This window comes from Chiloscyllium plagiosum, unplaced genomic scaffold (assembly GCF_037043375.1).
Source record: "Chiloscyllium plagiosum isolate Xiang-an unplaced genomic scaffold, Cpla_swu_hap1 HiC_scaffold_24, whole genome shotgun sequence".
Classification (NCBI taxonomy): Eukaryota; Metazoa; Chordata; class Chondrichthyes; order Orectolobiformes; family Hemiscylliidae; genus Chiloscyllium; species Chiloscyllium plagiosum.
Genome location: NW_028270162.1, coordinates 50045761 through 50059710, shown reverse-complemented (window position 1 = coordinate 50059710; position 13950 = coordinate 50045761).

The following is a 13950-nucleotide window of genomic DNA, read 5'->3' as shown; positions in this document are numbered from 1 at the left end:
TCGAGTCCACACTGAGACCAGGAGTTCGAGTCCACGCTGAGACCAGGAGTTCGGGTCCACACTGATACCGGGTGTTTGAGCCCACGCTGAGACCAGGAGTTCGATTCCTTCCTGAGACCGGGAGTTCGAGTCCACATTGAGACCAGGAGTTTGGGTCTCCACTGAGACCGGGTGTTCGAGTCCACGCTGAGACCAGGAGTTCGATTCCATGCTTAGATCGGGAGTTCGAGTCCACATTGAGACCAGGAGCTCGAGTATACACTGAGACCTGGAGTTCGAGTCCACACTGAGACCAGGAGTACGGGTCCACGCTGAGACCGAGAATTTGAGTCCTCACTGATATCGGGAGTTCGAGTCCACACTGAGACCGGGAGTTCGAGTCCAGACTGAGACCGAGAGTTCGAGTCCTCACTGATACCGGGAGTTCGGGTCCACACTGAGACCTGGAGTTCCAGTCCACACTGAGACCAGGAGTTCGGGTCCACGCTGAGACCGCGAATTCGAGTCCTCACTGATACCGTGAGTTCGAGTCCACACTGAGACCGGGAGTTCGAGTCCACACTGATACCGGGAGTTCGAGTCCAGGCAGAGACCAGGAGTTTGAGTCCACACTGAGACCTGGAGTTCGAGTCCACACTGAGACCAGGTGTTCGAGTCCACACTGAGACTAGGAGTACGAGTCCATACTGAGACCAGGAGTTCGAGTCCACACTGAGACCAGGTGTTAGAGCCCACACTGAGACCGAGAGTTCAAGTCCACACTGAGACCGGGTGTTCGAGTCCACATTGAGACCGGGAGTTCGTGTCCACACTGAGACCAGGTGCTCGAGTCCACACTGAGACCAGGAGTTCGGGTCCACACTGATACCGGGAGTTCGAGTCCACACTGAGACCGGGAGTTCGAGTCCACGCTGAGACTGGGAGTTCGTGTCCACACTGAGACCAGGAGTTCGCGTCCACACTGAGACCGTGTCTTCGACTCGACACTGAGACCAGGAGTTCGCGTCCACACTGAGACCGAGAGTTCGAGTCCTCACTGATACCGGGGGTTCGAGTCCACACTGAGACCGAGAGTTCGAGTCCTCACTGATACCGGGAGTTCGAGTCCACACTGAGACCGGGAGTTCGAGTCCACACTGAGACCGAGAGTTCGAGTCCTCACTGATACCGGGGGTTCGAGTCCACACTGAGACCGAGAGTTCGAGTCCTCACTGATACCGGGAGTTCGAGTCCACACTGAGACCGGGAGTTCGAGTCTACACTGAGACCAGGAGTTCGAGTCCTCACTGATACCGGGGGTTCGAGTCCACACTGAGACCGAGAGTTCGAGTCCTCACTGATACCGGGAGTTCGAGTCCACACTGAGACCGGGAGTTCGAGTCCACACTGAGACCGAGAGTTCGAGTCCTCACTGATACCGGGAGTTCGAGTCCACACTGAGACCGGCAGTTCGAGTCCACACTGATACCGGGAGTTCGAGTCCACACTGAGACCGGGAGTTCGAGTCCATGCTGAGACCGGGAAATCGAGTCCACACTGAGACTGGGAGTTCGAGTCCACACTGAGACCGGGAGTTTGAGTCCACACAGAGACTGGGAGTTCGAGTCCTCTCTGATACCGGGAGTTCGTGTCCACACTGAGACAGGGAGTTCGTGTCCACACTGAGACCGGGTGTTCATGTCCACACTGAGACCGGGTGTTCGTGTCCACACTGAGACCGAAAGTTTGAGTCCATGCTGAGACCAGGAGTTCGAATCAACACTGAGACCAGGAGTTCGAGTCCATGCTGAGACCAGGAGTTCGAATCCACACTGAGACCAGGAGTTCGAGTCCATGCTGAGACCAGGAGTTCAGTCGACACTGCGACCAGGAATTCGAGTCCACACTGAGACCGGGAGTTTGAGTCCACGCTGAGACCAGGATTTCGAGTCCACACTGAGTCCGGGAGTTCGAGTCCACACTGAGACCAGGAGTTTGAGTCCATGCTGAGACCGGGAATTCAAGTCCACACTGAGACCGGGAGTTCGAGTTCGCGCTGAGACCGGGAGTTTGGCTCCATACTGAGACCAGGAGTTCGAGTCCATGCTGAGACCAGGAGTTCAGTCGACACTGAGACCAGGAATTCGAGTCCACGCTGAGACCGGGAGTTTGAGTCCACGCTGAGACCAGGATTTCGAGTCCACACTGAGACCGGGTGTTCGAGTCCACACTGAGACCAGGAGTTCGAGTCCACGCTGAGACCAGGAGTTCGAGTCCACGCTGAGACCAGGAGTTCGAGTCCACACTGAAACCGGGAGTTCGAGTCCACACTGAGACCAGGAGTTCGAGTCCACACTGAGACCAGGAGTTCGAGTCCACACTGATACCGGGAGTTCGAGTCCACACTGAGACCGGGAGTTCGAGTCCATGCTGAGACCGGGAGTTCGTGTCCACATTGAGACCGAGAGTTCGAGTCCTCACTGATACTGGGAGTTCGAGTCCACACTGAAACCGGGAGTTTGTGTCAACGCTGAGACGGCGAGTTCAAGTCCACACTGAGACCGGGAGTTCAAGTCCACTCTGAGACCGGGAGTTCGGGTCCACACTGAGACCGCGAGTTTGTGTCCACACTGAGACCTTGTGCTCGAGTCCACATTGAGACCGGGAGTTCGAGTCCAAACTGAGACCGGGAGTTCGAGTCCATGCTGAGACCAGGAGTTCGAGTCCACGCTGAGACCGGGAGTTTGTGTCCACGCTGAGACCGGGTGCTCGAGTCCACATTGGGACCGGGAGTTCGGGTCCACACTGAGACCGCGTGTTTGTGTCCACACTGAGACCGGGAGTTCGACTCCACACTGATACTGGGAGTTCGAGTCCATGCTGAGACCGGGAAATCGAGTCCACATTGAGACCAGGAGTTTGAGTCTACACTGAGACCAGGAGTTCGAGTCCTCACTGATACCGGGGGTTCGAGTCCACACTGAGACCGAGAGTTCGAGTCCTCACTGATACCGGGAGTTCGAGTCCACACTGAGACCGGGAGTTCGAGTCCACACTGAGACCGAGAGTTCGAGTCCTCACTGATACCGGGAGTTCGAGTCCACACTGAGACCGGCAGTTCGAGTCCACACTGATACCGGGAGTTCGAGTCCACACTGAGACCGGGAGTTCGAGTCCATGCTGAGACCGGGAAATCGAGTCCACACTGAGACTGGGAGTTCGAGTCCACACTGAGACCGGGAGTTTGAGTCCACACAGAGACTGGGAGTTCGAGTCCTCTCTGATACCGGGAGTTCGTGTCCACACTGAGACAGGGAGTTCGTGTCCACACTGAGACCGGGTGTTCATGTCCACACTGAGACCGGGTGTTCGTGTCCACACTGAGACCGAAAGTTTGAGTCCATGCTGAGACCAGGAGTTCGAATCAACACTGAGACCAGGAGTTCGAGTCCATGCTGAGACCAGGAGTTCGAATCCACACTGAGACCAGGAGTTCGAGTCCATGCTGAGACCAGGAGTTCAGTCGACACTGCGACCAGGAATTCGAGTCCACACTGAGACCGGGAGTTTGAGTCCACGCTGAGACCAGGATTTCGAGTCCACACTGAGTCCGGGAGTTCGAGTCCACACTGAGACCAGGAGTTTGAGTCCATGCTGAGACCGGGAATTCAAGTCCACACTGAGACCGGGAGTTCGAGTTCGCGCTGAGACCGGGAGTTTGGCTCCATACTGAGACCAGGAGTTCGAGTCCATGCTGAGACCAGGAGTTCAGTCGACACTGAGACCAGGAATTCGAGTCCACGCTGAGACCGGGAGTTTGAGTCCACGCTGAGACCAGGATTTCGAGTCCACACTGAGACCGGGTGTTCGAGTCCACACTGAGACCAGGAGTTCGAGTCCACGCTGAGACCAGGAGTTCGAGTCCACGCTGAGACCAGGAGTTCGAGTCCACACTGAAACCGGGAGTTCGAGTCCACACTGAGACCAGGAGTTCGAGTCCACACTGAGACCAGGAGTTCGAGTCCACACTGATACCGGGAGTTCGAGTCCACACTGAGACCGGGAGTTCGAGTCCATGCTGAGACCGGGAGTTCGTGTCCACATTGAGACCGAGAGTTCGAGTCCTCACTGATACTGGGAGTTCGAGTCCACACTGAAACCGGGAGTTTGTGTCAACGCTGAGACGGCGAGTTCAAGTCCACACTGAGACCGGGAGTTCAAGTCCACTCTGAGACCGGGAGTTCGGGTCCACACTGAGACCGCGAGTTTGTGTCCACACTGAGACCTTGTGCTCGAGTCCACATTGAGACCGGGAGTTCGAGTCCAAACTGAGACCGGGAGTTCGAGTCCATGCTGAGACCAGGAGTTCGAGTCCACGCTGAGACCGGGAGTTTGTGTCCACGCTGAGACCGGGTGCTCGAGTCCACATTGGGACCGGGAGTTCGGGTCCACACTGAGACCGCGTGTTTGTGTCCACACTGAGACCGGGAGTTCGACTCCACACTGATACTGGGAGTTCGAGTCCATGCTGAGACCGGGAAATCGAGTCCACATTGAGACCAGGAGTTTGAGTCTACACTGAGACCAGGAGTTCGAGTCCTCACTGATACCGGGGGTTCGAGTCCACACTGAGACCGAGAGTTCGAGTCCTCACTGATACCGGGAGTTCGAGTCCACACTGAGACCGGGAGTTCGAGTCCACACTGAGACCGAGAGTTCGAGTCCTCACTGATACCGGGAGTTCGAGTCCACACTGAGACCGGCAGTTCGAGTCCACACTGATACCGGGAGTTCGAGTCCACACTGAGACCGGGAGTTCGAGTCCATGCTGAGACCGGGAAATCGAGTCCACACTGAGACTGGGAGTTCGAGTCCACACTGAGACCGGGAGTTTGAGTCCACACAGAGACTGGGAGTTCGAGTCCTCTCTGATACCGGGAGTTCGTGTCCACACTGAGACAGGGAGTTCGTGTCCACACTGAGACCGGGTGTTCATGTCCACACTGAGACCGGGTGTTCGTGTCCACACTGAGACCGAAAGTTTGAGTCCATGCTGAGACCAGGAGTTCGAATCAACACTGAGACCAGGAGTTCGAGTCCATGCTGAGACCAGGAGTTCGAATCCACACTGAGACCAGGAGTTCGAGTCCATGCTGAGACCAGGAGTTCAGTCGACACTGCGACCAGGAATTCGAGTCCACACTGAGACCGGGAGTTTGAGTCCACGCTGAGACCAGGATTTCGAGTCCACACTGAGTCCGGGAGTTCGAGTCCACACTGAGACCAGGAGTTTGAGTCCATGCTGAGACCGGGAATTCAAGTCCACACTGAGACCGGGAGTTCGAGTTCGCGCTGAGACCGGGAGTTTGGCTCCATACTGAGACCAGGAGTTCGAGTCCATGCTGAGACCAGGAGTTCAGTCGACACTGAGACCAGGAATTCGAGTCCACGCTGAGACCGGGAGTTTGAGTCCACGCTGAGACCAGGATTTCGAGTCCACACTGAGACCGGGTGTTCGAGTCCACACTGAGACCAGGAGTTCGAGTCCACGCTGAGACCAGGAGTTCGAGTCCACGCTGAGACCAGGAGTTCGAGTCCACACTGAAACCGGGAGTTCGAGTCCACACTGAGACCAGGAGTTCGAGTCCACACTGAGACCAGGAGTTCGAGTCCACACTGATACCGGGAGTTCGAGTCCACACTGAGACCGGGAGTTCGAGTCCACACTGATACCGGGAGTTCGAGTCCACGCTGAGACCAGGAGTTTGAGTCTACACTGAGACCGGGAGTTCGAGTCCAGACTGAGACCGAGAATTCGAGTCCTCACTGATACCGGGAGTTCGAGTCCACACTGAGACCGGGAGTTCGAGTCCACACTGAGACCGGGAGTTCGAGTCGACGCTGAGACCAGGAGTTTGAGTCTACACTGAGACCGGGAGTTCGAGTCCAGACTGAGACCGAGATTTCGAGTCCTCACTGATACCGGGAGTTCGGGTCCACACTGAGACCAGGAGTTCGGGTCCACGCTGAGACCGAGAGTTCGAGTCCTCACTGATACCGGGAGTTCGAGTCCACACTGAGACCGGGAGTTCGAGTCCACACTGAGACCAGGATTTCGAGTCCACACTGAGTCCAGGTGTTCGAGTCCACACTGAGACCGGGAGTTCGAGTCCCCGATGAGACCGGGAGTTCGAGTCCACACTGAGACCAGGAGTTCGAGTCCACACTGAGACCAGGAGTTCGGGTCCACGCTGAGACCGAGAATTCGATTCCTCACTGATACCGGGAGTTCGAGTCCACACTGTGACCGGGAGTTCGAGTCCACACTGAGACCTGGAGTTCGAGTCCACACTGAGACCAGGAGTTCGGGTCCACGCTGAGACCGAGAATTCGATTCCTCACTGATACCGGGAGTTCGCGTCCACACTGAGACCGGGAGTTCGAGTCCACACTGAGACCTGGAGTTCGAGTCCACACTGAGACCAGGAGTTCGAGTCCACGCTGAGACCGAGAATTCGATTCCTCACTGATACCGGGAGTTCGAGTCCACACTGAGACCGGGAGTTCGAGTCCACACTGAGACCTGGAGTTCGAGTCCACACTGAGACCAGGAGTTCGGGTCCACGCTGAGACCGAGAATTCGATTCCTCACTGATACCGGGAGTTCGAGTCCACACTGAGACCGGGAGTTCGAGTCTACACTGAGACCGGGAGTTCGAGTCCACGCTGAGACCAGAAGTTCAAGTCCACACTGAGACCAGGGGTTCGAGTCCACACTGAGACCAGGAGTTCGAGTCCACGCTGAGACCAGGAGTTCGGGTCCACACTGATACCGGGTGTTTGAGCCCACGCTGAGACCAGGAGTTCGATTCCTTCCTGAGACCGGGAGTTCGAGTCCACATTGAGACCAGGAGTTTGGGTCTCCACTGAGACCGGGTGTTCGAGTCCACGCTGAGACCAGGAGTTCGATTCCATGCTTAGATCGGGAGTTCGAGTCCACATTGAGACCAGGAGCTCGAGTATACACTGAGACCTGGAGTTCGAGTCCACACTGAGACCAGGAGTACGGGTCCACGCTGAGACCGAGAATTTGAGTCCTCACTGATATCGGGAGTTCGAGTCCACACTGAGACCGGGAGTTCGAGTCCAGACTGAGACCGAGAGTTCGAGTCCTCACTGATACCGGGAGTTCGGGTCCACACTGAGACCTGGAGTTCCAGTCCACACTGAGACCAGGAGTTCGGGTCCACGCTGAGACCGCGAATTCGAGTCCTCACTGATACCGTGAGTTCGAGTCCACACTGAGACCGGGAGTTCGAGTCCACACTGATACCGGGAGTTCGAGTCCAGGCAGAGACCAGGAGTTTGAGTCCACACTGAGACCTGGAGTTCGAGTCCACACTGAGACCAGGTGTTCGAGTCCACACTGAGACTAGGAGTACGAGTCCATACTGAGACCAGGAGTTCGAGTCCACACTGAGACCAGGTGTTAGAGCCCACACTGAGACCGAGAGTTCAAGTCCACACTGAGACCGGGTGTTCGAGTCCACATTGAGACCGGGAGTTCGTGTCCACACTGAGACCAGGTGCTCGAGTCCACACTGAGACCAGGAGTTCGGGTCCACACTGATACCGGGAGTTCGAGTCCACACTGAGACCGGGAGTTCGAGTCCACGCTGAGACTGGGAGTTCGTGTCCACACTGAGACCAGGAGTTCGCGTCCACACTGAGACCGTGTCTTCGACTCGACACTGAGACCAGGAGTTCGCGTCCACACTGAGACCGAGAGTTCGAGTCCTCACTGATACCGGGGGTTCGAGTCCACACTGAGACCGAGAGTTCGAGTCCTCACTGATACCGGGAGTTCGAGTCCACACTGAGACCGGGAGTTCGAGTCCACACTGAGACCGAGAGTTCGAGTCCTCACTGATACCGGGGGTTCGAGTCCACACTGAGACCGAGAGTTCGAGTCCTCACTGATACCGGGAGTTCGAGTCCACACTGAGACCGGGAGTTCGAGTCCACACTGAGACCGAGAGTTCGAGTCCTCACTGATACCGGGGGTTCGAGTCCACACTGAGACCGAGAGTTCGAGTCCTCACTGATACCGGGTGTTCGAGTCCACACTGAGACCGGGAGTTCGAGTCCACACTGAGACCGAGAGTTCGAGTCCTCACTGATACCGGGAGTTCGAGTCCACACTGAGACCGGCAGTTCGAGTCCACACTGATACCGGGAGTTCGAGTCCACACTGAGACCGGGAGTTCGAGTCCATGCTGAGACCGGGAAATCGAGTCCACACTGAGACTGGGAGTTCGAGTCCACACTGAGACCGGGAGTTTGAGTCCACACAGAGACTGGGAGTTCGAGTCCTCTCTGATACCGGGAGTTCGAGTCCACACTGAGACAGGGAGTTCGTGTCCACACTGAGACCGGGTGTTCGTGTCCACACTGAGACCGGGTGTTCGTGTCCACACTGAGACCGAAAGTTTGAGTCCATGCTGAGACCAGGAGTTCGAATCAACACTGAGACCAGGAGTTCGAGTCCATGCTGAGACCAGGAGTTCGAGTCCACACTGAGACCAGGAGTTCGATTCCATGCTGAGACCGGGAGTTCGAGTCCACGCTGAGACCAGGAGTTCGAGTCCACACTGATACCGGGTGTTCGAGTCCACGCTGAGACCAGGAGTTCGAGTCCACACTGAGACCAGGAGATCGAGTCCACACTGAGACCAGGAGTTTGAGTCCACGCTGAGACCAGGATTTCGAGTCCACACTGAGTCCGGGAGTTCGAGTCCACACTGAGACCAGGAGTTTGAGTCCACGCAGAGACCAGGATTTCGAGTCCACACTGAGCCCGGGAGTTCGAGTCCACACTGAGACCAGGAGTTTGAGTCCACACTGAGACCTGGTGTTCGAGACCACACTGAGACCGGGTGTTCGAGTCCACGCTGAGACCAGGAGTTCGAGTCCACACTGAGACAGGGAGTTCATGTCCACACTGAGACCGGGAGTTCATGTCCACACTGAGACCAGGAGTCCGAGTCCATGCTGAGACCGGAAATTCGAGTCCACGCTGACTCCGGGAGTTCGAGTCCACACTGAGACCTGGAGTTCGAATCCACACTGAGACCAGGAGTTCGAGTCCACGCTGAGACCAGGAGTTCGAGTCCACGCTGAGACCAGGAGTTTGAGTCCACACTGAGACCGGGAATTCGTGTCCACACTGAGACCGGGAATTTGAGTCCACACTGAGACCCGGAGTTTGAGTCCATGCTGAGACCGGGAATTCGAGTCCATGATGAGACCGGGAATTCAAGTCCACACTGAGACCAGGAGTTTGAGTCTACACTGAGACCGGGAGTTCGAGTCCACACTGAGACTGGGAGTTCAAGTCCACACTGAGACCAGGAGTTCGAGTCCACACTGAGACCAGGAGTTCGAGCCCACGCTGAGACCAGGAGTTCGATTCCATGCTGAGACCGGGAGTTTGAGTCCACATTGAGACCAGGAGCTTGAGTCTCCACTGAGACCGGGTGTTCGAGTCCACGCTGAGCCCAGGAGTTCGATTCCACGCTGAGACCAGGAGTTCGATTCCATGCTGAGACCGGGAGTTCGAGTCCACATTGACCCCAGGAGCTTGAGTCTACACTGAGACCTGGAGTTCGAGGCCACACTGAGACCAGGAGTACGGGTCCACGCTGAGACCGAGAATTTGAGTCCTCACTGATACCGGGAGTTCGAGTCCACACTGAGACCGGGAGTTCGAGTCCACACTGATACCGGGAGTTCGAGTCCACGCTGAGACCAGGAGTTTGAGTCTACACTGAGACCGAGAATTCGAGTCCAGACTGAGACCGAGAATTCGAGTCCTCACTGATACCGGGAGTTCGAGTCCACACTGAGACCGGGAGTTCGAGTCCACACTGATACCGGGAGTTCGAGTCCACGCTGAGACCAGGAGTTTGAGTCTACACTGAGACCGGGAGTTCGAGTCCAGACTGAGACCGAGAATTCGAGTCCTCACTGATACCGGGAGTTCGAGTCCACACTGAGACCGGGAGTTCGAGTCCACACTGAGACCGGGAGTTCGAGTCGACGCTGAGACCAGGAGTTTGAGTCTACACTGAGACCGGGAGTTCGAGTCCAGACTGAGACCGAGATTTCGAGTCCTCACTGATACCGGGAGTTCGGGTCCACACTGAGACCAGGAGTTCGGGTCCACGCTGAGACCGAGAGTTCGAGTCCTCACTGATACCGGGAGTTCGAGTCCACACTGAGACCGGGAGTTCGAGTCCACACTGAGACCAGGATTTCGAGTCCACACTGAGTCCAGGTGTTCGAGTCCACACTGAGACCGGGAGTTCGAGTCCCCGATGAGACCGGGAGTTCGAGTCCACACTGAGACCAGGAGTTCGAGTCCACACTGAGACCAGGAGTTCGGGTCCACGCTGAGACCGAGAATTCGATTCCTCACTGATACCGGGAGTTCGAGTCCACACTGTGACCGGGAGTTCGAGTCCACACTGAGACCTGGAGTTCGAGTCCACACTGAGACCAGGAGTTCGGGTCCACGCTGAGACCGAGAATTCGATTCCTCACTGATACCGGGAGTTCGAGTCCACACTGAGACCGGGAGTTCGAGTCCACACTGAGACCTGGAGTTCGAGTCCACACTGAGACCAGGAGTTCGGGTCCACGCTGAGACCGAGAATTCGATTCCTCACTGATACCGGGAGTTCGAGTCCACACTGAGACCGGGAGTTCGAGTCCACACTGAGACCTGGAGTTCGAGTCCACACTGAGACCAGGAGTTCGGGTCCACGCTGAGACCGAGAATTCGATTCCTCACTGATACCGGGAGTTCGAGTCCACACTGAGACCGGGAGTTCGAGTCTACACTGAGACCGGGAGTTCGAGTCCACGCTGAGACCAGAAGTTCAAGTCCACACTGAGACCAGGGGTTCGAGTCCACACTGAGACCAGGAGTTCGAGTCCACGCTGAGACCAGGAGTTCGGGTCCACACTGATACCGGGTGTTTGAGCCCACGCTGAGACCAGGAGTTCGATTCCTTCCTGAGACCGGGAGTTCGAGTCCACATTGAGACCAGGAGTTTGGGTCTCCACTGAGACCGGGTGTTCGAGTCCACGCTGAGACCAGGAGTTCGATTCCATGCTTAGATCGGGAGTTCGAGTCCACATTGAGACCAGGAGCTCGAGTATACACTGAGACCTGGAGTTCGAGTCCACACTGAGACCAGGAGTACGGGTCCACGCTGAGACCGAGAATTTGAGTCCTCACTGATATCGGGAGTTCGAGTCCACACTGAGACCGGGAGTTCGAGTCCAGACTGAGACCGAGAGTTCGAGTCCTCACTGATACCGGGAGTTCGGGTCCACACTGAGACCTGGAGTTCCAGTCCACACTGAGACCAGGAGTTCGGGTCCACGCTGAGACCGCGAATTCGAGTCCTCACTGATACCGTGAGTTCGAGTCCACACTGAGACCGGGAGTTCGAGTCCACACTGATACCGGGAGTTCGAGTCCAGGCAGAGACCAGGAGTTTGAGTCCACACTGAGACCTGGAGTTCGAGTCCACACTGAGACCAGGTGTTCGAGTCCACACTGAGACTAGGAGTACGAGTCCATACTGAGACCAGGAGTTCGAGTCCACACTGAGACCAGGTGTTAGAGCCCACACTGAGACCGAGAGTTCAAGTCCACACTGAGACCGGGTGTTCGAGTCCACATTGAGACCGGGAGTTCGTGTCCACACTGAGACCAGGTGCTCGAGTCCACACTGAGACCAGGAGTTCGGGTCCACACTGATACCGGGAGTTCGAGTCCACACTGAGACCGGGTGTTCGAGTCCACTCTGAGACTGGGAGTTCGTGTCCACACTGAGACCAGGAGTTCGCGTCCACACTGAAACCGTGTCTTCGACTCGACACTGAGACCAGGAGTTCGAGTCCACGCTGAGACCAGGAGTTCGGGTCCACACTGATACCGGGTGTTTGAGCCCACGCTGAGACCAGGAGTTCGATTCCTTCCTGAGACCGGGAGTTCGAGTCCACATTGAGACCAGGAGTTTGGGTCTCCACTGAGACCGGGTGTTCGAGTCCACGCTGAGACCAGGAGTTCGATTCCATGCTTAGATCGGGAGTTCGAGTCCACATTGAGACCAGGAGCTCGAGTATACACTGAGACCTGGAGTTCGAGTCCACACTGAGACCAGGAGTACGGGTCCACGCTGAGACCGAGAATTTGAGTCCTCACTGATATCGGGAGTTCGAGTCCACACTGAGACCGGGAGTTCGAGTCCAGACTGAGACCGAGAGTTCGAGTCCTCACTGATACCGGGAGTTCGGGTCCACACTGAGACCTGGAGTTCCAGTCCACACTGAGACCAGGAGTTCGGGTCCACGCTGAGACCGCGAATTCGAGTCCTCACTGATACCGTGAGTTCGAGTCCACACTGAGACCGGGAGTTCGAGTCCACACTGATACCGGGAGTTCGAGTCCACGCAGAGACCAGGAGTTTGAGTCCACACTGAGACCTGGAGTTCGAGTCCACACTGAGACCAGGTGTTCGAGTCCACACTGAGACTAGGAGTACGAGTCCATACTGAGACCAGGAGTTCGAGTCCACACTGAGACCAGGTGTTAGAGCCCACACTGAGACCGAGAGTTCAAGTCCACACTGAGACCGGGTGTTCGAGTCCACATTGAGACCGAGAGTTCGTGTCCACACTGAGACCAGGTGCTCGAGTCCACACTGAGACCAGGAGTTCGGGTCCACACTGATACCGGGAGTTCGAGTCCACACTGAGACCGGGAGTTCGAGTCCACGCTGAGACTGGGAGTTCGTGTCCACACTGAGACCAGGAGTTCGCGTCCACACTGAGACCGTGTCTTCGACTCGACACTGAGACCAGGAGTTCGCGTCCACACTGAGACCGAGAGTTCGAGTCCTCACTGATACCGGGGGTTCGAGTCCACACTGAGACCGAGAGTTCGAGTCCTCACTGATACCGGGAGTTCGAGTCCACACTGAGACCGGGAGTTCGAGTCCACACTGAGACCGAGAGTTCGAGTCCTCACTGATACCGGGGGTTCGAGTCCACACTGAGACCGAGAGTTCGAGTCCTCACTGATACCGGGAGTTCGAGTCCACACTGAGACCGGGAGTTCGAGTCCACACTGAGACCGAGAGTTCGAGTCCTCACTGATACCGGGAGTTCGAGTCCATACTGAGACCGGCAGTTCGAGTCCACACTGATACCGGGAGTTCGAGTCCACACTGAGACCGGGAGTTCGAGTCCATGCTGAGACCGGGAAATCGAGTCCACACTGAGACTGGGAGTTCGAGTCCAGACTGAGACCGGGAGTTTGAGTCCACACAGAGACTGGGAGTTCGAGTCCTCTCTGATACCGGGAGTTCGAGTCCACACTGAGACAGGGAGTTCGTGTCCACACTGAGACCGGGTGTTCGTGTCCACACTGAGACCGGGTGTTCGTGTCCACACTGAGACCGAAAGTTTGAGTCCATGCTGAGACCAGGAGTTCGAATCAACACTGAGACCAGGAGTTCGAGTCCATGCTGAGACCAGGAGTTCGAGTCCACACTGAGACCAGGAGTTCGATTCCATGCTGAGACCGGGAGTTCGAGTCCACGCTGAGACCAGGAGTTCGAGTCCACACTGATACCGGGTGTTCGAGTCCACGCTGAGACCAGGAGTTCGAGTCCACACTGAGACCAGGAGATCGAGTCCACACTGAGACCAGGAGTTTGAGTCCACGCTGAGACCAGGATTTCGAGTCCACACTGAGTCCGGGAGTTCGAGTCCACACTGAGACCAGGAGTTTGAGTCCACGCAGAGACCAGGATTTCGAGTCCACACTGAGCCCGGGAGTTCGAGTCCACACTGAGACCAGGAGTTTGAGTCCACACTGAGACCTGGTGTTCGAGA